The following is an 18,663-nucleotide window of genomic DNA, read 5'->3' on the forward strand; positions in this document are numbered from 1 at the left end:
TGGCAGTCCCCAGGCGCTGCCTGGGGTGGTGGGGCTGCCTGCAAGGTGATGTCTTCTTCTCGTTTCCAGCAAGGCGGCAACTGTTGCCCTTGCAGCCATGGGAGAGCCCTGCCCGAATGCAGGACGCGCGCCTGGGGTTGGGTGCAAGAGAAGAGCGGTGGAGGGACGCAGCTCTTTCGAGGATGGGGGGGGGGGACAGCTGTTTGCAGCGTGGGACGTGCACGGTGCGCTGAACAGCCCGGCGTAAGGCTGCTGACGCGAATGTCCCCAGGTCAAGGGCAGACAGCAGGACCCTGCGGCTTGCTGTATTTGGCATATTGTGGCAATAACGTTAATCATGGGCGAAAGGGCATTGCCGGTCTCTCGGCCGAACGTGGAGCTGGGGCGGTGACAGGGGCTTGCTTGCCCGCATGTGGGGCTGTGAGCCGGGCAGTCGAGCACATGGCTCCAGGAGCTGTCAGCGGCTCTGCCAACGCACGCGCTGGGACTGGAGTAGGTGCGCTCTCGGTTGCCTGAGCGTGACTCTGTCGGGTTTGAAGCTGTGAAGCACGATTGGCATGCTCAGCCGTGGTTCGTCTTACTGAAGGCTGTGCTGAGGTCAGCCAGCATCTGGAGCTGGAAGGAGCTGTCAGCAGCAAAAGAAGACAGCGGCTGAGCCCTGCAAGGCGAGGATCTTCCCGAAAAGGTGGAGAAGTGGTGAGAAATAGCGAGGCCCTTGACTGTCCAGTCTCTTTCTGGCTTGCGCTGTCCCAGACTGTAACGTCGCCTGGCATCTCCGCTCGCAGCCCTTCCCCTGGCTGCACACCTCCCTGAGGGAGGTGGCTCTGCTCTGAAGTCCCTGTGGTGGCACTTGTTCCTCCATCCTTTGAGGGAGTCTCGGCAGATGATGCCCGAGGGCTTGGCCCAGGGCTAGGGCAGAAAGGCCCCAAGGCACCCCAGCTGCCATGCGCAGGCCTGTTGCTGCATGAGTGCAGATCGGACCCAGCTTTCCAGGAGCTCTCAGTGCTGGCCCCTGCGTTATGTCAGCATGTTGCGCTTTTCCTTCCTCTGGTAGCTGGGATGTAGGAGGCTCTGTGAGGACAGCGGCTTTTGCCAGCAGGAGCAGATAGGTCCCCAGCAGGGAGCTGCAGGGCTGCCGAAGCAGAGGTTACTCTTGGCCCTGGGGAACACGTGTCGTCTTCTCTCCCTGTTCTGGACCAGAGCAGCACTGCCAGCCCTCTCGAGGCAGGGGCTGGCCGCTCTGAGGTCTCGCAGCCCTCGTCCCTGTCAGGCTGGCCCTCCTCCTGCTCCTCCTGCATGCAGCAACCAGCAGAGCTGGTGTCTGCGAAATGGTTAAACGCTGACATTTAGAGGTCACACTTTTAGCATTGTGCATGTGTTTGCTTAATTTGCATTTGCAGTTAGCCCAGATCTACGGTTTGCCACTTGCATGTGCAGTTACCATGGTTACATGTACAGTCGGGATGTTGAGTTTGGTTGGACACCTGCAAACATGCAGCTCTGAACCTCTAGAGCATCAGGGCATGAGTGTGAGCGAATGCCCGTTGAGATGCAGGACAGCCTTCAAACCTGGGCACTTAGGCCTTGCATGACAGTGCACTTAGAAAATGGAGCTGCAGTGCCCGTCTTAGCCCTGCCCAGCCTCCAAACGCACATATCAGTTGTGCGATGTGCATCTAGGGCAGTGGTTTTGGAGAGGAGGGTTGAGCCCATCCCGAGGGTGTTGCTCTGGGCCTTAGATCTGGGTTTGTTTCTCTTCCAGGACCTCGTGTAAACCCTCTGCTCTCAAAGGGCCAGCGTGAGGGTACTCCAGAGCAGGGCAGTGAGGGTGAGCAATGCCTGAGGCTCGTGAGGCTGAGTTGCTGTGCGGGCTGGCAGCGCCTTGCCCAGCGGGGCGAAGCCTGCCAAAGCTCCAGAAGGCAGTGTGAGAATTGGCAGGGCGCTTTGCTGAGGCTCCAGCTGTGGCGACTGCATCTCTCTTGGCTCTCTCCAGGGTCCCCTCCGTGTGCTCGGAGCCAATACAGACAGGGATCCAGTCCAGGTTCCTTTTGACACCAGTATCACACTGAGTCTGTTCATGAAAGAGGGTCTGAGAGAGAGCAAGGAGATAGTGACTGCTGAAATCCTCTGACAGGTCCCTGTCCTGGGACTGACACCCTGTCTTGAGCAGATTGGCCTTGTCATTGTCCCAAGGGAGGAAGAATTTTAGGACACATGTTTGAAAGGGACCTTGAGATCATCAAGTCCATCAGCTCCATCTAAGCCATTCCTAACTGACATCTGCTCAGCCAGTTCCTAAACCTCCTCAATGACAGCAGTTCTGCAGCCAAGCAGTTTGCTGCAGTCTGTCCTTATTCTTTCTGCCAGGAGCTTCTTCTCTGCAGCAGGTGGGCAAGAAGGGAAACCCTTCAAGCTGTCCAAGAGCAACAGTGGCCTCAGGCAGACTTGTGCAGTGTGTCCCTACTGTGTCCTGAGGCAGCAATGGTGGTGAGGAATCCAGGAATAGGAGGAGGGTGGAAGTGTGAAAGAAGAGTGGGAATCCGTGTGGACAGGGAGCATGGAGCATGGCTCGCTGCTGTCTGGGCTCTCAAGGAGCCGCAGGTGAACTTGTGAAATTTTGCAGCAGAGTGTGAGAGGATCTGCCATCCTGCGCACTGAAACAAGTGCGGACATAGGGATCTGAGAGCATGGGACGGGGACCACTTGGCTCTGTCCGTAGGACTTTGGGATGGGGCAGTTACTTGCTCCCTGTTGGATTCTGGACAGAGATTCCTTTCTTGATGTTCCGTGGTTATCTGCTGCTGCTGCTGACAGAGCATTTTGGAAGGCACTTCTTATTCAGGGTCTGGCATTTGTGCCTTCATTCTCGGCCAAAGCAAGGGGTGTGCCCAGTTCTTTGACGTGACACAGAGGGGCTCTGGTGAAAGCTGGCTGGCAAGGACATACCAGCAGAAGTAGGCAGGCTGCGTCCTGGTACGAGGATGCAGGAGAGCTGTGTTTGAGGATTGTGGCAGAACTGTTTGGTGCCGCATAGCGGACTAAACGCTCTGGTGGTATCTTAACTTGATGCCCCCTAAAACTGGGGGCAGGGAGCAGGCTCTGACCAGCGTTACTCTTTGCTGCTCTCCTCAGCAGGATTCTGCAGTGTGTGCGAGGGGAATGAATAAAAGGTCCTGCAATTGCCAGAGCTGGCAATTTGGACCCAAATCATTTAGACGCTAGAGAAAACCTGGCTGAGGTGGACCTGGGATGAAGCAAGAGCTGTGGAAAGAGGCAGGGGCTTCTGGCTGCAGCTGCCGGGTCCTGGCTGACGTGCGTGGCCCTTGCGCAGTTTTCCCTGGTTAAAAGGGTATGTGCCATTTGTTTGAACGCTTACCTGGATTCAGTAGAGATGTGCTATTGCAGCGCATGATGAAACCTGCGCTCCTGCTCATTCTTGCAGTCATCTGGGGAAACTCTGCCCTTGCAATAGACTCCTTTTGCTGTGATGCCCATCCTGCAGGGGAGCAAGCGCGTGGTGTGAGGAGACTTGTCTGTGAGCAAGACTTTGTGCTAGGGGACTTTGTGCCAGGGCGTGCTGTTTGGGCTGGGACTGCTTTGGCGAGGAGCGCTGTGGATTGCTGGAAGAGAAGCCTTGTTCCTGACACTGCAAAATGCAGAACAGTGTAGTAACATCTGTTATTTTCAAACTGCATCCCAATGTGAGCATATCCTGCAAGGTGCCTGGCAAACAGAGCCAAAGCTTTGCCTGTGGACAGATGCTCTGGCCATGCTGGCAGAGCAGGTGGCAAAGTTTGGGAAAGGTTGCAGAGAGAGCGTGCTACAGGGCTCATATTGTGTGTGGCCCTTATTTGGGTCTGGGCCTTGGTTGCCAGGGCTCCCTGGAGGTGAGGATGCTTGGGAGGGGCTAGTCAGGGAGGCTTGGAAGATGGGCATGGGAAGGGGACCTGAGAAAATGTCCTTTGGCATTATGCTCATTTCTGTGCAGGGTGCTGCAGAGACTTTGCCTAATGTAACCCTCTGCAGAGGGCTGCTGCGGTGGGAGAAGCATAGCCAAAGTGTCTGTATGTCATTCTCTGTGGAGGTGGCTGTGTCCGTCTTCTGGTGATGAGACCCAGAGCTTCCTAAAGGAGCACTGGTTATGGAGGTGATTCTGTGTGTCTGTCCTCACCCTTTCCCGTACCTCCAAATGACGTCCAGACACAGCTGCTGAGCAACATGAGAACCCGTGGGATAGGGATACAAGAGAGGGGGGCTGGGGTTGCTCTACGTCTCTATCATTAAAGATGCCTGCCTGGAAGGAGCTAGTGACAACGCTTGGATGTTGAGATCGTTGTGGAGTCAAATGCTTGGAAGTTGCAGCAAGAGTGGTTAGAGATCCGGAACGGCCTCTGTGCAGAAAAATGGCTAGATAAGGCAAGGTTCTTCAGGCTGGAAAAGAAACAACAGAAGATGAATGTGATAGGTTACAAAAATCACAGGAGGCCAGCAGAGAATGGATAGAGGTTCACTGTTCACTGTTTCTTCTGATGCAGTACAAGGTCACATCAAGTGAAGCTAACAGGATGCAGGTGCAAAACAAAAGGAGGGGTATTGCCTCTCACAGACATGCTGTTAAACCGTGGAAGTCTTTAGCACAAGGCATTGTGAATGTTGAAACTTTACATTGGTTCCGGGAGAAAAGGGACAAGTTCAAGAAGGACAAGAGGTTCCCTGAGGACCAGTAAATGCGGAGAGATACACCTCTGACTTGGACAGCCACTGAGCTGCAAATAACTGGAGGCAGGGAGAGTACTCGGGGAGCGTCACTACACGCTTGCCATGCTTTTAGAGTCTTTCTGGGCACCACTTCAGGCCGCTGCCAATAAAGTATCCTGGGCTAGGTGCACTCTAGATCTGAGCCAGAGGCGTTGTTCCCATAAAGCTGTGCCTATCGGAGAGGGTGGAGGCAGCAAGGAGCACTTGGCTTTGGAAGAGGATTTATCCTGATCTGGCCCTGTGTTGCTTCTCTTGACGCAGGGTGGCAGATGCCTGCTCAGCCCCTCAGCTCTTTTGCAGCCCCACTTGCTTGCCCAAGAACACAGGCTGCTCTCCCTGGTGGTGCAGCCCCTGGGAAGGGTAGAAGCCTATGCTCAGCACCCGTCCTCTGCTTTGGCCTCTAGCCCGCAGTTGCCGCCTTCTCACCTTGCCCAGATCACAGAACCCTTTGCTAGGGACTTTGACTCCAAGTCAGGCTTCGTTCGAAGCCTGTCCCCTGAACAGCTGCTAATTCAGTTGTTTTGACCATGCCTAGAAATGTCCTTTCCCTCCAGTGTCAGCTTGTTGGTGTTTACCTTGCAGTTCTGCTTCCTCTGGTTCCCTGTGCAAGGTGCTCTGGCAGCAGAGCTAGATTCTTGTCCTGGCAGTGCCCTGATTTCCTGGGAGTTCCTGGAGATAGTGGGCACTGTGGGATCATTCAGGGTCTCAGCTTCATCTGTCCCCCTTCCTCCAGTCCCCTGGCTCTGTCTGTTCTTTCACATGCACTGCCGGGAAATATCAGTCTCGGGTTTGTTCCTGGTTTTACGTTCAGGTGAGAAAAGGCTCATGTTCTGCCATCAGTGAGGGTCCAGTTCAACCTGACCTCAAGGTATGTGGGGTGCAAGAATGCTGTCCTCCAGGCTTCTCGGTCCGTTTAGCAACACCCTCAAGGACAGCAGGGAGATGTGAGGTTCAGCTTGGGAGAGGCTTGCTTCTGGGAGAAGCAGAGCCTGTGTTAGTCTCGGGGAGGAGAGGAAGGTGCAAGGATGAGCTTGGGGTCTCTGAGTCTTCAGTGGGGTTTGGGCGGGGACAGGGACAGCAGGCTGAGGTTGAAACTCAAGAAGGGGATGACTGACCTGTGCGAATCACTTCTAGGAGGAGCCAGCCAGCAAGGGCTGACTGGGGGAAGTATTCAGCCAGCACAAAGGGGCCCAACATCGCTAGTCCTATGAACTTCAAAAGTACATCTTTCCTCCTCTAAGAGGCACAATAGGGCAAACCTTGTGTCTCAGGAAGGGCAGGGCACAGGGCTGAGTTGCCAAAGGTGACTCACAAGCAGATAACACTGGTTCCAGGGCAGAGTGGGTGTGCTGCTGGGTTCTAGAGTGGCCCATGTGTAATTGTTAGAGTGACCCGTCTGGGTCATTCCCTCAAGGCTGAGAGTTTGGACACTCAGCTGCCCTGCACCAGTACAGTACACCAGCACAGCCCACCACCGTGGGCAGGATGTGTCCCCAGCGTTTGACCTGCATGGCAGCAGCAGTATGACTGTCCCTGGATTAGAGAGCGCTAACACCTTCCTCTTTGGCAGTTGGTCCTGACCCCTGCAGGGTGAGAGCAGAGGGGCAGGATTGGCTCCTGGGTCACAGAGCGATGTCCCCGCTGCTGTGGCCAGCTGCCTTGTGCAGTCCTCTGTAGCCTGCTTGAACCATATCTGGGTAGCCAGCCTGGCCTGGCAATAGCTGTGCTCCTGACTTAGACTCTAGAGAGTCTTCCTCCCTAATCACGTGGACAGGAAGGGCTGAGCACAGTTTGAAGCATCGTTGCTTAGACCTGCCATTGGAGCAGGAGGTTGTCCATGCCTACTGGTTGTGTTAGTAGCATAGATGTGGATGGGACTCTTTGTATCTGTGTGCCACTTTGGTCTCTGTTGCTGTTGGGCTCTGTTATTGAGGATCTGAGCCCGCAGACTTGGGCAGAAAGCTGCTGTGCTTTGATGCTCACAACCTTAAGGGGAGCCAAGTAGTTACCTGCTCTTTGTAACGAAGATCTCCTTCTGTGCCCGCAGGGAGTACTGCTTCAAAGTGGGCATCTGCCAAGGCAGACGTGTGCTCAGGTATCTCTGAGACCCAGCAGGGAGCATGGGAGCGTTATTGGCACTGTGGGATGCCTTTACTGGCATCGCTTGTCTCTGCAGCATTGCTTGTCCCTGCAGCCTGCCTGTATGTCCTGCTTTGTATTAGCCTACTGCATCTGGAGAGATGGGGCATCCACAGACGGCCTGAGTTGCTCTGGTTCAGCTTGTTTCTTAACACTAGGCAGCCTTTACAGTAACACACATTAAAGGATTTTTTCCGGAGTTTTTAGACTTTCTGCTTTTTGTGTTTGTAGATAGAAAACATGGAAGGAAAAAGCTACAAGAGAAAATATAAAATACATTTTGGACTATATTTAAACAGGCTTCCTTCCTAGCTTCTGGCTTGCCCGGGTCTCAAGTCCTTAGCATGCCTTAATTGCATGAGCAAGAGTCAGGATTTGCATCGTTGCAGAGTTGCCCTGGCTGCAGGCTGACCCTCTAGACCTGGTCTTTTCTGTGGCCTTCTGCTCAGCTGTGCTGGCTTTGGTTTTGTTTTGGGAACATGTGCAGCTGGTACCTCTTGCTGAGGGCAGGTCTCACTGCTTGTGGAGCTGCTCGTCTTCCTGTATTGATACTTAATTGAGTAGAGGCCGCTGTACGCTTGGGCTGGACCGTCCAACTGTCTTGAGGTCCTTCTAAGGTCACTGATGCACCACATCTGTCCAGAATGTCAGCTATACCATCTGTGACGACTGTGATCTCTTGGCACGATACCAGCTCTCTGTAGAAACTATATGAATTCTGTAGGTTGCTCATTGGAGCATGGAGCAAATCTGAGCATTTTTAGAGTTCCTGGGAAAGCCTTTATGGTTTCTGGGAAAAGCAATAACTCTAGGATAGGCTTTTATTTTATTCAGCTGCAGATATGGATTTTCAGATGCCTTGCTGTGCCAGTGGGATGGCTGTTGTGCCAAGGGCTGTGGTTGGCCCCAGGGCTCCGCTGTCTCTGGTGCTCCCCCTCCGTGCCCTGGGCATGGAAGCGTGGAGGGCGTTGTGAGCGCAGTGGCAGCTCCACTGTGAGCTGGTGCCATCTGCGTGGGACCACATCTCTGCCCGGGAGCTCCTCCTGCAGAGACCACGGCCAAGCAGCCGTTATCCTCTGGGCCGGTCCTTCGTGGCAGAGGTGGGGCGAGGGGAAGGACAGAGGTGTCGGGGGAGGGACGCTTCTCCAGCCTTATGTGCTGAAGCCTCCAGCTTCTGTGCCTTATTCAGGAGCGCACAAGTGTGAAATTCAATTTGTAGATAAGCTGTAGCTAGTGAGGAACACAGGCCACGGCATCTGCTGGAGCCAGGCAGTGTCTGAGAGCAGCATGGCCTGTATGCACAGCGTGTCCTGCCTGCCAGCTCTCGGCGAGGCTGACGTCACCTTGGAGAAGCAGTGGCTGCTGCAGGACGCGGCTGCTTGAAGCTGTGTCATGTTCTGTCTGGGCGTGCAGCCTCTTCCTCCAGCAGGAGCCCTGTCAGAGAGATGCTGCCCCAGGGCTAGTCTCCTTGTCCCTCCGGTGCTCCCAGCTTGTGCAGAGGCAAGGGGCAAGGTGGGCCGCATCTGGAAGTGAGAAGGGCCTGATGCTGTCTGCCAGGCAGCAGTTTGCAAGCTTGGTAGCTTGGAAGGACAGGGATTTTGAACAGAAATGTGGTGCTTCCCAGCAGAGGATGGCATTTTCCCACCTCCACGTTCTGATCTTACCTTCCTGGTGTTTTAAGTGAGCTTTGCTTGCTGCGGGGAAGAGTAGGAATGGGCATTATAAAGTTAATAAAGGCTGGCTGCTCTGGCCTGTATTCTGTTCTTCACGTGGGCTGCTACTAGTGGTTATGGTTTCCTTTCTCCTGCCCCCAGCCTTGGTCCATAACTCTCTGGACTTCCCATTTCATTGTGCTTTGGAGAGAGGGCAGCAGTGCGGTCCTGTTGCCGATGATGAGCCTGGTGCTGTGGGGAGGGGAGCACGGTCATCCAGGCAAGTAGCAGCAGAACTGGGACCCAGTCAGAGTAGTGCTCTGATGCTCTGTGGTGGCTGCCAGCCTGGGGCCACGTGCCAGGCGCAGCGTTATGAAGTGGTGGGTCACTTGCAGTGCCATCAGGCTGGCTGACTTGGTGTCCCACGGTACAAGACAGGGTGGTAAATGGTGATGCAGGGAGGTGATGCTCTTACGTTGCCGGATAACTTGCAACCTTATCTCTGCACAGGGAAGTGCTTTGACTTCCATGGAAAAGCTGGTTTAAGAAGCTCCTGCTTCTCGCCAAACGTTTTTCTAATCTTTGTTCTTTGCCCTGTTCTTGTTTACCTTTAATCTGGCTCATTTCCATGGTCTGGTTTACAATACTCTCCCACAAAACTTCACTAAGCTGAGGATTAGTGGTGGGCAGTCACGTCAGGCAAAAATAGGTGGTTAGGAGAGGTGTTGGTAAAGGAAACAATCCTTACATCAGCTCTGGTGCCGAAACCAGAGGTTCACACTAGCACATTCTGGATTCCAACCTGTGATTATGTCGTTTTGGCTTCCTGCTTTGAGTCAGTAAGAATGAAACATTGACAGCTTATTTTGGGAGTAGCTGTTACTGTTCATTGCATTCCTGGATTTTGTTGTCCACCCTCTCTAGTCACATTTGCAGGAAGTCTTTGTATTTTAAGCTGCAGTCGGTTCCTCTCTGCCCAGCCCACCTCCTTACATTTTTAGAGCCTCCTCCAGGCCACGCTATTCCATGAAAAGCACTGGCTGTGCGTGCACTCTGCCTGCCTGCAATCACTGGTACTTTTTCAGCTTTCCTCAGCGCATGCGTGAGACATCTTGACGCATTATTAGCACAGGTGGTGGTCCTGGTAGGACAGTGCTTTGTGCAAACAGCCCATCACCCTGTCGGTTGGAGGGGTTTCTGTCCTCCGTGTGGCAGAGTGCCCAGCAAACACATTGAATGGCTAGGGTACAAGAGAGCTGTGGTGATGGACGCTCCATCAGCAGCTGGTTTTCATGCTTGCTGCTTAATTGCGAGCATTTCGGAAATAGGGGTGTCATTGCATGGAGCTGGCGTCTTTGTGACACTGAGGTCTCCTTTCTTTATGAAATTCAAAAGCTGCTTTTGCCAACTTAAGAAATGTGAACATGTTCAGACTTAGAGTTTCAAAAGCCTGTTGCTCTGAAAACTGCCTGGTGACTGTGTAATTGCTTCATAACATGGTCCAGTTGTAATGGTCCGTGTTAACTTAAAAACTGGGGCCCTTACTAGCCAGCATTGTTTCAGAGGCAGTGGTTTGGGAGAGGTCATACAACCCCTTACCCTGGCAGATGTGAGGGGGATGGTAATGAGCGGCGGTGTTAATGTCAACCTGCAGCTCAGCTGAGCTAGAGAAGGAAACGAAGGGAATGCTGCTTGTGCAGACAGTCCTATCTTTCCTGGGTGAGATTTTCACTCCTGTCACTAGCTGTGCAGTGTTGACCTCAGATTTGTGAGTGAGCTGATATTGCTTTAAACTAGGTGCCTGATGCTTGTTTGTGATGTGTTGGAGAGCGGGTGAGTTGTCTTGGCGTGAACTCTGTGCCAAGAGCTTGCTGGAGGTAGATTGTCTGCTGGTTTCTTCCTGACTCTGTCTGGAAATTCTGGGGTTCTGTAGATGCATTTTGCACTGTCAGTTACCTGCCTTCAGAAAACAAGCGCTGGAACAATTCTGCCCTTTACCAAGCGCTGTTTTCTGTGCTCCAGATGTAGAGTTTGCTTAGTGGATATCCTTGTATTGCGGGTTATGAAGGAGAAAATACACTCCCTGTGTTTCCTTCAAGAGCCCACATACAGTTGTCAGATAAATGGTCCACTAGAGATTGAGAGATCAAGTACTTCTCTTAGAAGTACTTTAGGTCTTTTAAACAGTCTTAGCTGCAGGCCTGCGACTTGGGTCTGCTCAGAGAAGGCATCATCCCTTCTCCTCAAACACGAGAGTCCGACTTGATCCTTCCGGAGCCTCGCTAGGTCCCAGCCAGACGTATCTGGTGTCGGACGTGTCCGATGTGCAACGTCCCGCCGCTGTGCGCTCGGGCAGAAGGCAGCCGTGGCCAGCGCCGGGTCTCCTCGCCGCCGAGGGAGGCTCCGCCGGTGCCGGAGCCGGAGCCGGAGCCGGCGCGGTGCTGAAGGGACAGCTCCGCCCCGGCCCCGCCGGCCCGGCCCCGCCGCCCCGCCCGCCTTGGGCTCCTCGGCCGGGGCCAAGGAGGAGACGCCTTTCCCCGCTCCGCCCGGGCGCCGGCTTTCCGGCCCTCCTTCCCGCTTGGCTGGGAGAAATCTTATCGGCTGCTGGAGGCACCTGGTCGGCTCCCTCCAGGGGCTGCCTCGAGAGGACTGCTGTTCCCCAGCAAGCTGGGCTCTCAGTTCGTCTCTTCTGGGTGGACTCTATCAAGGCCCTGAGGTGCGCTCAGCGCTTCTAGGGGCCAGCGCGCACCCCAGGTCAGTGGGGAGTGCTGCAGAGAGGGGTGGAGGCAGGAACAGGCTAAACCCCTGTGCCGAGTGGGTGGTAAAAGCAGGGAAGGACGGATGTGCTGATGGGGTTGCAGGGCGCTGAGCAGCCTGCACCTCCTAGGGTCTTCAAGAAGCAACACAAAGCATCATGCCATGGTGAGCTGTCTGGCCAGTCTGGACGAAGCACGCTCAAGAAGCGAAGCAGCAATGCCACATCCCAGCTATTGCCAAGGTCTGAGGAGGCAGCGTTTGTGGCTACCCTGTCACAGGGGGCTCCTACAGTCTCCTCAGGGGTTCTTTGGTCTGGCATGCTTTCTTCCTTTGCTGCCAGTTGTTCTGGCTGGGGAGCAAGTGTGCGTGTATCTGTGCCAAGACCAGGGCACTGCATTTGCTGTTTAGACAGTGATTCTCATTAGCCTCTGCAGGGAAATATTTGTGAATTGAATCTATGCAAGCAGCAAGGTGAGGGAGGTCGATGCTGCCACTGTTTCTTCATTCTGAGGTCAGGGAAGCCACGACGTGAGATAATCCAGATTATTTCTATCCAGAACGTGGCACTAAATGGCCTACTTCCCAGCAGCTGTCTGTCAGCTGCCTGGAATCCCGGCAGCCCACCAAGAGGCTGCTGCCGCCCTGTTCACAGCCAGGGATCTGTCCCGGCCGAGCCTCCTGCTCACATAGCAGCTGCTTGCTGCGCCACGTGGCCCAGCCTCAGCTTTCTGCCATGCTCCTTGGAAGCAGTGAGTAGGAAGGTCACTCTAAATCTAGACCAGCTCAAGGTGAGCATGTGGCCCACTCTGAAACAGCCTGGGCCTTTAAGCACAGTCATGCATGGGAACTATATGGAGCAGGCCTCTGCTTGCATCGGCAGTCTTGGCTGCTGACCCCAGTGGCATCTCTGCTGCAGTACTCACTCACTCAGTTCTTCATCAGCACCGCTAGTCTCAGCACAGTGATGCTGAGAAAATTCATGCATTTTTGGAGCTTTTAATGCTAAATGGGAGTTGGAAATGAGCCAGATAGTGCCCTGTTGGGTTGTGTGCCTTCTAGAGCAGGCAGGAGCAGGGAGCATCAAACCGTTGTGCTGGCATGCAACACCAAAAATGTCTCAAAGGACTGAAGTGTGGGCAGGGGAAAGGTCTTTGTCTTTCTTGCACAGAAAGACAAAGCTCTTTGTTTCCATGCCTGGCATCCTTTTCAAGACAGGCAGATTCTGTTCATTCATGAAAGATTTGTAAAAGGGCTTGGAGGAAATGGGGACAGGTCATATTGCAGCAGAGGTCATCAGCACCCCAGTAGAAATGGCACTGAAATTGTCTGTTACCCCGAGGATTTGGGGTAACCTTTTCTAATCTGAATGTGAGCTCTCAGGGGTATGTTGGCATGTGTCTGGGAGATGTCAAAGAACTTCTGCCCCACATACGTTCTTGCAGCATTGAGGAACTTAACTAATACCTCTCATATGGTCTCTTGTCCTCTCCTCGGGGACTATGGATGTGCAGCAGAGAGTCTCGTAGACTTCCGGAGGTTGGCTTTGTTTAAGTGTTAGTGATGCTATGGGTTGCAGTTGTGAAAGACAAGTCACAGGGGTGCGTCTTGCACGTGAAACAGAAGACAGTGAGGTCTGTGACTGTTTTTCCTGCTCAAGGAGTTTGTTTCCTTCCCCTGGAGTTGGCCTGCGGATGGTCCATCCCCTGTGCTCTCCGCTCCTTGCTGGGCCCCTGCAGCGCTGTCAGAGTGAAGGTAGTGCCTGGATATTGAAGATATTGCAGCTGTGCCGTTGGGAGGAGGAGGAGGAGGAGGCTGGGGTGAACGGGCTCTGTTGGAGACCTCTGCAGACAGTGGAGAAAAGATGTGATGGGCTCCATGGTGCTTGGAAGTCTCTTAAGTGCTCTGCTTTGTCGGAGCGTCCTAAATGCTGAAGGCTTCGTGGCAAAGCTGTTGCATGGCTGCAGTCTGGCCAAGTAGTGACAAAGGCTGAACCACTGCGGGTAGGGACAGAGCTGCCAGCCAGGGGTGATGAGAAATGTAGGAAACTGGGCTGGAGGGGACTCCTAGGGGTCTCTCAGTCCATCCATCTGCCCTGCAGCACCCATTGCAGGTATGCATTCAGGCTGTACGGAAAGGTCTCAGTGAAAGAGATCGATCTTTCCTGGATAATTTGCTCCTGAGTTTTGCTGGCGTAGCTTTAAGTTTTTTGTGATGTTTACCTGAATCTCCTTTGTTAATATGATCATGTGTCCTACCTAGCACAAGTGTCAACATCAGACCGCTCTGATCTTCTTTGCAGTAGCCTTGACATGTTATAAGACTTGTCCTCTGTCTTGTCTCATCTTGACTAGTCCCAGTCTTCCAGGATTTTGTCCAAGGCTTTGCTTCCCAAGCTTTTTGTTGTTCTTGCTGGTCTCCTCTGGGACCTCTCAGTTGGTCCAAATCTTTTGGAGGATGAAGCGGTCGTGTGGAGGAGAGCAGAATAACTACTTCATGTGTCTTTATAATCTGTGAGGAGAACAGAGTAATTACTTTGGGTGTCTTTATAAGCTGTCCTCCTGTACGTTCTAGTATATTTGCCTTTTCTTGTGACAATGGCATGCTGACTCATGTTCATTTTGTACTGCTCTGTCATTCTTATGACCCTTTTGGCAGAAGTGCCGTTGCCTTATTCTTCTCTAATCGGTGTTTGTGCAGTTGATTTTTTCCTGCTAATGACTTACAACCCTGGCCAACATCTTTCAGCCCTTTCTTCAGTCTGTCAGGAGCATGTCAAGTTTGGATCCTCGCCTCCAAAGTGCTGAGTGTCAAGTGCAGATTTTAAAACATATTCTGTTCTGTCATTTAGGTCATTTATGAAAATGTTGAGTGGTAGCAGCAGCAAGGCAGACCTTTCTGAAACCCTCCTTGTACCCTGTCTGTGTAACTGTGAGCCCCTGGTAACCATCTATTACTGTGCAAGAGCTGATGGATCTGAGTTCCTGGGAATTGCTTCCACAATGCTGTTTCATGCTGGGAAAGGTCTGCCTCCTGCATGGTCTGGGAAACCTGGGGTCGGAAGAACTCACTGGGCACTGTTCATAGCTCTTCACCACCACCTTTGCTCTAGTATTAGCCTCAAGCCCCAGCCCAGGCCAAGAGCATCGGAGGGTGGCAGCCGAGACCTGCTGGCAGTGGGATGCTCTTCAAGGAGCCACCAGGGCACCTGGACACAAGCACAGCACCCTGTTTGAGCTGCAGCTTCCGTGCTCCCCAGTGTTTCTGTGGGCCCACAGGCTCGCCCCGGGGTTTCTGCAGCTCTGCAGACCAGGTAGGAGGGCTGTTTGTAAGAGCTTGGGTCACTGCCCGGCAGGAGGAGAGCAGCGCCTAGCATCTGGCAGGGCGGCAAGCGCTGCTCGTGAGAGCTGCTGAGCAGCAGCCTGCAATCTGGAAGCACAGCCGAGGGAAAAGGTTTGGAGAGAGTTTGCCTTGGGGAAAGGCAGAGGCAGAGATTTCTCATACTGCTTGCTGGGTGCTTATCTGTGTCGGGATGCGGGGGCCAGGCCCCCGCTACCGCTCATGGTGACACAACAGGGTCTGATGGTCAGCAGAGTCACGCACTGCAAAGCGGCTGCGGGGCACAATGGGACGTCTCTTCCCCCTGCCGTCAGGATGAGATTGTCCATCAGTGCCCAGAGGGTGATTTGACATCTAGCCTGGCCCACACCAGGCCTAGGACCACCGCATCAACCTGCCAAGCTCAAGGTTGGTCATGGCTGGCGGGAGTGGGAGGCTAGACACCAGTGCACTGGGCTGGGATGAAGAGGTTGGCCCAGATTCTGTTTCTGTTGGGTTAGCGGCTGTTTCGAGACCAGTACTTCTTCTCCTATGAGGGCTGGCTGCCTCAGTCTGGCTTGGCACTACTCACTCATAGCTCATCAGTCCTCTGCCAGAAAAGGTGTGGATCCGATTCTTCTGGCTGGTGTTGAGACGTCTTACTGTGCATCTGCAATTTAGACTTCCACAGGATCCCGCCTGCTCAGGTTTCCATGGAGAGCGTCTTGTTGTTTGGGAGGGAGCAGTCTGGCAGACAGTACAGCCGTGGAAATACCGATAGAGCATTTGTTTTCTAAGATGCATGAATAAAATCATTAACAGTTAACAGCCTCACTTCCTCTGCTTGCACCACCAGTTTTCAGCGGTCTGGCAGAATGACCCGGGATGCCTGCAGTGCCTTTATTCTTCTGGCTCCTCACAGCGCACTCATCTCAGAGTCCCCACTTTGGCCATATCTGCTCAGACTAGCCTGGTTTCACTTCCAGTTGGCAGGCTTTATTTCCTCCTGGCAGCCTCCTTGCCATTCGCAAAGGCTGCAGGGAAGCAGCAGCCATCTTCACTGGGGGACGAGCTTGGCTTCGCTTCTGCAGGCAAAAACCAGGGAACCGTAGGCGGCTTAACCTGGGGAAGTTTTGCTCCTACCACCCGTGGGATGTGAGGGAATCACTTCCCTGGATTAAATGTCCTCTCTCAGATCTTCCGTTTCTTTTTTTTTCAAACACTTGGAAAGAGCAGGGGAACCTTGCATTAAAACCCTTTGAGGCGCGCGTTGGAGGCAGCAGACAGCGATGCAGGGCACGTGCAACAGCCCCCGGGAGTGCCGCTGACTGGCGAACCCTCCGTGAAGAGGACCGAGTTCTGCTTTTCGTGGCAGTCTGTCAATATTAAATTAAGGCTAAATTCCCCCACTAAATGTTATGTTAACATGAAGTTACAGCAGAAAGCACAGAGCACAGAACAGCAATATGAGGGTAAGATGTGTTACGGGGATATTGTAAACATCCCAAATGAGGCATTTGAAACCCAGGGAATTCCAGATTTAGGGTTTGCATCATTTTCGTTTTTGTAATTGAAAAACAATCCAAACACAGGAAGGCTTGGAAGCGTGTCGCTGAGGTTGTTTGGGTGCCTTTATTCTGTGCTGCAGGGACATCAGCAGATGGAGGAAAAAAGTATTTGAAAAACAACGGAATCAAATCTGGTATTACAAATGTGAAAATACTGTGATTTGAATTTTGCTGTTAACATAGTGTGGCTCTCTGAGGTAACATTAGGGTTATTGGGTACCTTGACTGTGCATCTCCATATCTGGACATATTTGGCTGTCACAAATGTCGCTCACCCCTCTACGTCCTCTGCATTGTAAAGCTTGTAATTTGAGGCAATCGCGTGTCTTGTAACATATTTTCCCTTGGGTTACAGATGCGTACTTGGAACTTGAATTCTACCTTAACGTATGGTTTTTGTCTTTGAATTTCCCTGTTTTTAAAAAACTGTGAAAAGTCTACGGGTGAGGATTAAACAAAACCCCGAGGGAATATCGTGATAGTATAATTCTGTAGCAAGAATCCTATTTGGGCTCTATTTTACAAGGAAGACTCATTCTTGTGCTGGGACACGGTGGTTACGCTGGCTTTGCAGCTGCTCCGAGGCGGCGAAGTGGGTGGTGAATTCAGCCCTAATTTTGCAGCGCCTTGTGTGCGCAGCCCAGCTGGCGGGCTGCGGGCTCGCTAAGCTGCCGTCTCGGCGTGTAGCGCTGCAAAATCCCTCGGCCGGAGGAGTTCTTGGAGCCGTAGTGCCCAAGGCAAGGTGCGGCCGCAGCCCTGCGAAAGACCTTGGATCAGGAAATCAACTGGTAAGCCACAGGCGGCAGGACTGTGGTGCGCACGTTTCCGTGGAGGAAGAACCACGACTGGTCCGTTCGAATGGCTCTGCTGGGAGGCACTATCAAACCTGTCCATAGCTTCCAGCCATACAAATCAGATGTGAGAGTCGTTAGTAATTTGACTTTATCCTAACCTGTGGTTTCCAAAGGGAGGCTGTGCAGCAGATCTGAATCGGGCAGTTGGGAGAGCAAAGAGCGCGCAAGGTTGCCCACCAGCAACGCCGCGCAGGGCGACCAGGTCTGAAGCACGCTTGAGATCCCACTGGAGAGTACAGAGACTGTGACACACATCGAGGTGTCCCCATCTGTTTGTTGCACCCCGGCATGTTGCTGTAGGCAAAGTTCAGGCTTTTGCTGAAGGAGGAGAATTGCTACAGGGAGGATTAGATGAATGTTTGTTTGCCTCTGGAGGGGAAGGACAGCGGTGTAGCCAGGGCACTGGCCGGAGGAGGCAGCGGGCAGGGGTGTTGTGCAGCTTTGTGATAGCAGCGCTTGGGGTATTGGGGTGCCTTGGCTGTGTTTCTGTCCCTTGATACGCTTCATTTGCTCTCGCATTTGTTTTCCAGGTTTTGGCACCTTTTGGGGAGAGACGTACCGGTGTCGTTCTCCCATTGCGTGTGGTGGCGTTGCTGCTTCTCTCTGCAGCCCCGTTTGGTGCGTGCTGCTCTCCTCTTTCCCGTGGCGAGGCAGGAGAAGGCAGAGGGGAGATGGAGGGCGTGCAGAGGTTGTGGACGTCGGGTAGAGGCAGGAGCGCCTGTGTGTTGTGTCTCCGTGCCTGGAGGATGGAAGCGCTGATCGGTCTTGGTGGCGATAGCTCACCCCTGCGGGTCGTTCCCAAGTGGGGGTCCTCGTGCTGCGTCCCGGCCTTGGATGGGGCAGTGAGTGCAAGCGTTTCGCTTCTCCCCATCCTTTCTAGGAGTCTCTTCATCCTCAATTACCTGCCGTCTCTCTGCAGGCTCTGGAAATATGTCTGCAATCCCCGCCTTGCAAGACCGGGCTGCCTGGGTGGGCTGGATGCAGTAACATGATTTTCTGGGCTGAGTGTCTCTTATTATGCCTGTCATACACTGATTTCTGAGCCTGCTGTGTTCCCCGGGCATATCAGGAGGGCAGGCGCAGCACGGGCCCATTTCCTTAATGACCGGCAGCGAATTGCCTGCACATGTGCAGTGCAGATTTGAGACGCCCTCCATGTATTTTTTCCTTTTTTTTTTTTTTCCTCTGCGGATTTTCCTCGTTGGATGAGGTGTTCTCCATTCGGTGGAGTCCCTGCCCAGCCGAGCCTTGAATAGAGCCACTTCCTGCCCTCCGCACACAGCCCCTGTTTTGTGCTCCAATAATTCCAAGGCAACTCCGCTCCCCTCCGAGCGTTGGCGAGATTTACCAGGTGGGCACGTAAGGATGCTCGGAGGCAGGACGGAGGTGCCCTGCCGTGGCCGTCACCCCTTCCCAGGGCGAGGACGCGCGGCTGGCGCAGCACTAGCAGCCTCTGAGCTGCCGTGAAGCGGTGCCCGCTGAGCGGGGACGGGGCTGTAAAGGTGCCCGCCGGGGTGAGGAGCTGCCTTCTGGCCGCCGCCGCTCTCGCCTTTGCCTTCTCGGCCGCGGCCAGGGCGAGCGCGGCCGCCTCCGCCGCCTGCCCGTGCCCACGTCCCCCGG

The 18,663-nt window shown here is 53.7% G+C and overlaps 1 protein-coding gene across 5 annotated transcripts in view; it reads left to right on the plus strand.

Moving 5' to 3' along the window:
• The window catches only part of NLGN3 (neuroligin 3), a 47,184-nt gene that overhangs the window by 1,242 nt on the left and 27,279 nt on the right, over positions 1–18,663 (plus strand). Inside the window, exon 1 of one of the 5 annotated variants that reach the window (XM_068956960.1) lies at positions 333–696. The exons of 3 other annotated variants lie outside the window; for them this stretch is intronic. The gene's annotated coding sequence lies outside the window, so the exon portion shown is untranslated. Of the gene's footprint in view, positions 1–332; positions 697–18,233; positions 18,395–18,663 lie in introns of those variants that run through there. One more of the 5 variants, XM_068956962.1, reaches the window with a different exon arrangement.

This window comes from Struthio camelus, chromosome 11 (genome assembly GCF_040807025.1).
Source record: "Struthio camelus isolate bStrCam1 chromosome 11, bStrCam1.hap1, whole genome shotgun sequence".
NCBI lineage: Eukaryota > Metazoa > Chordata > Aves > Struthioniformes > Struthionidae > Struthio > Struthio camelus.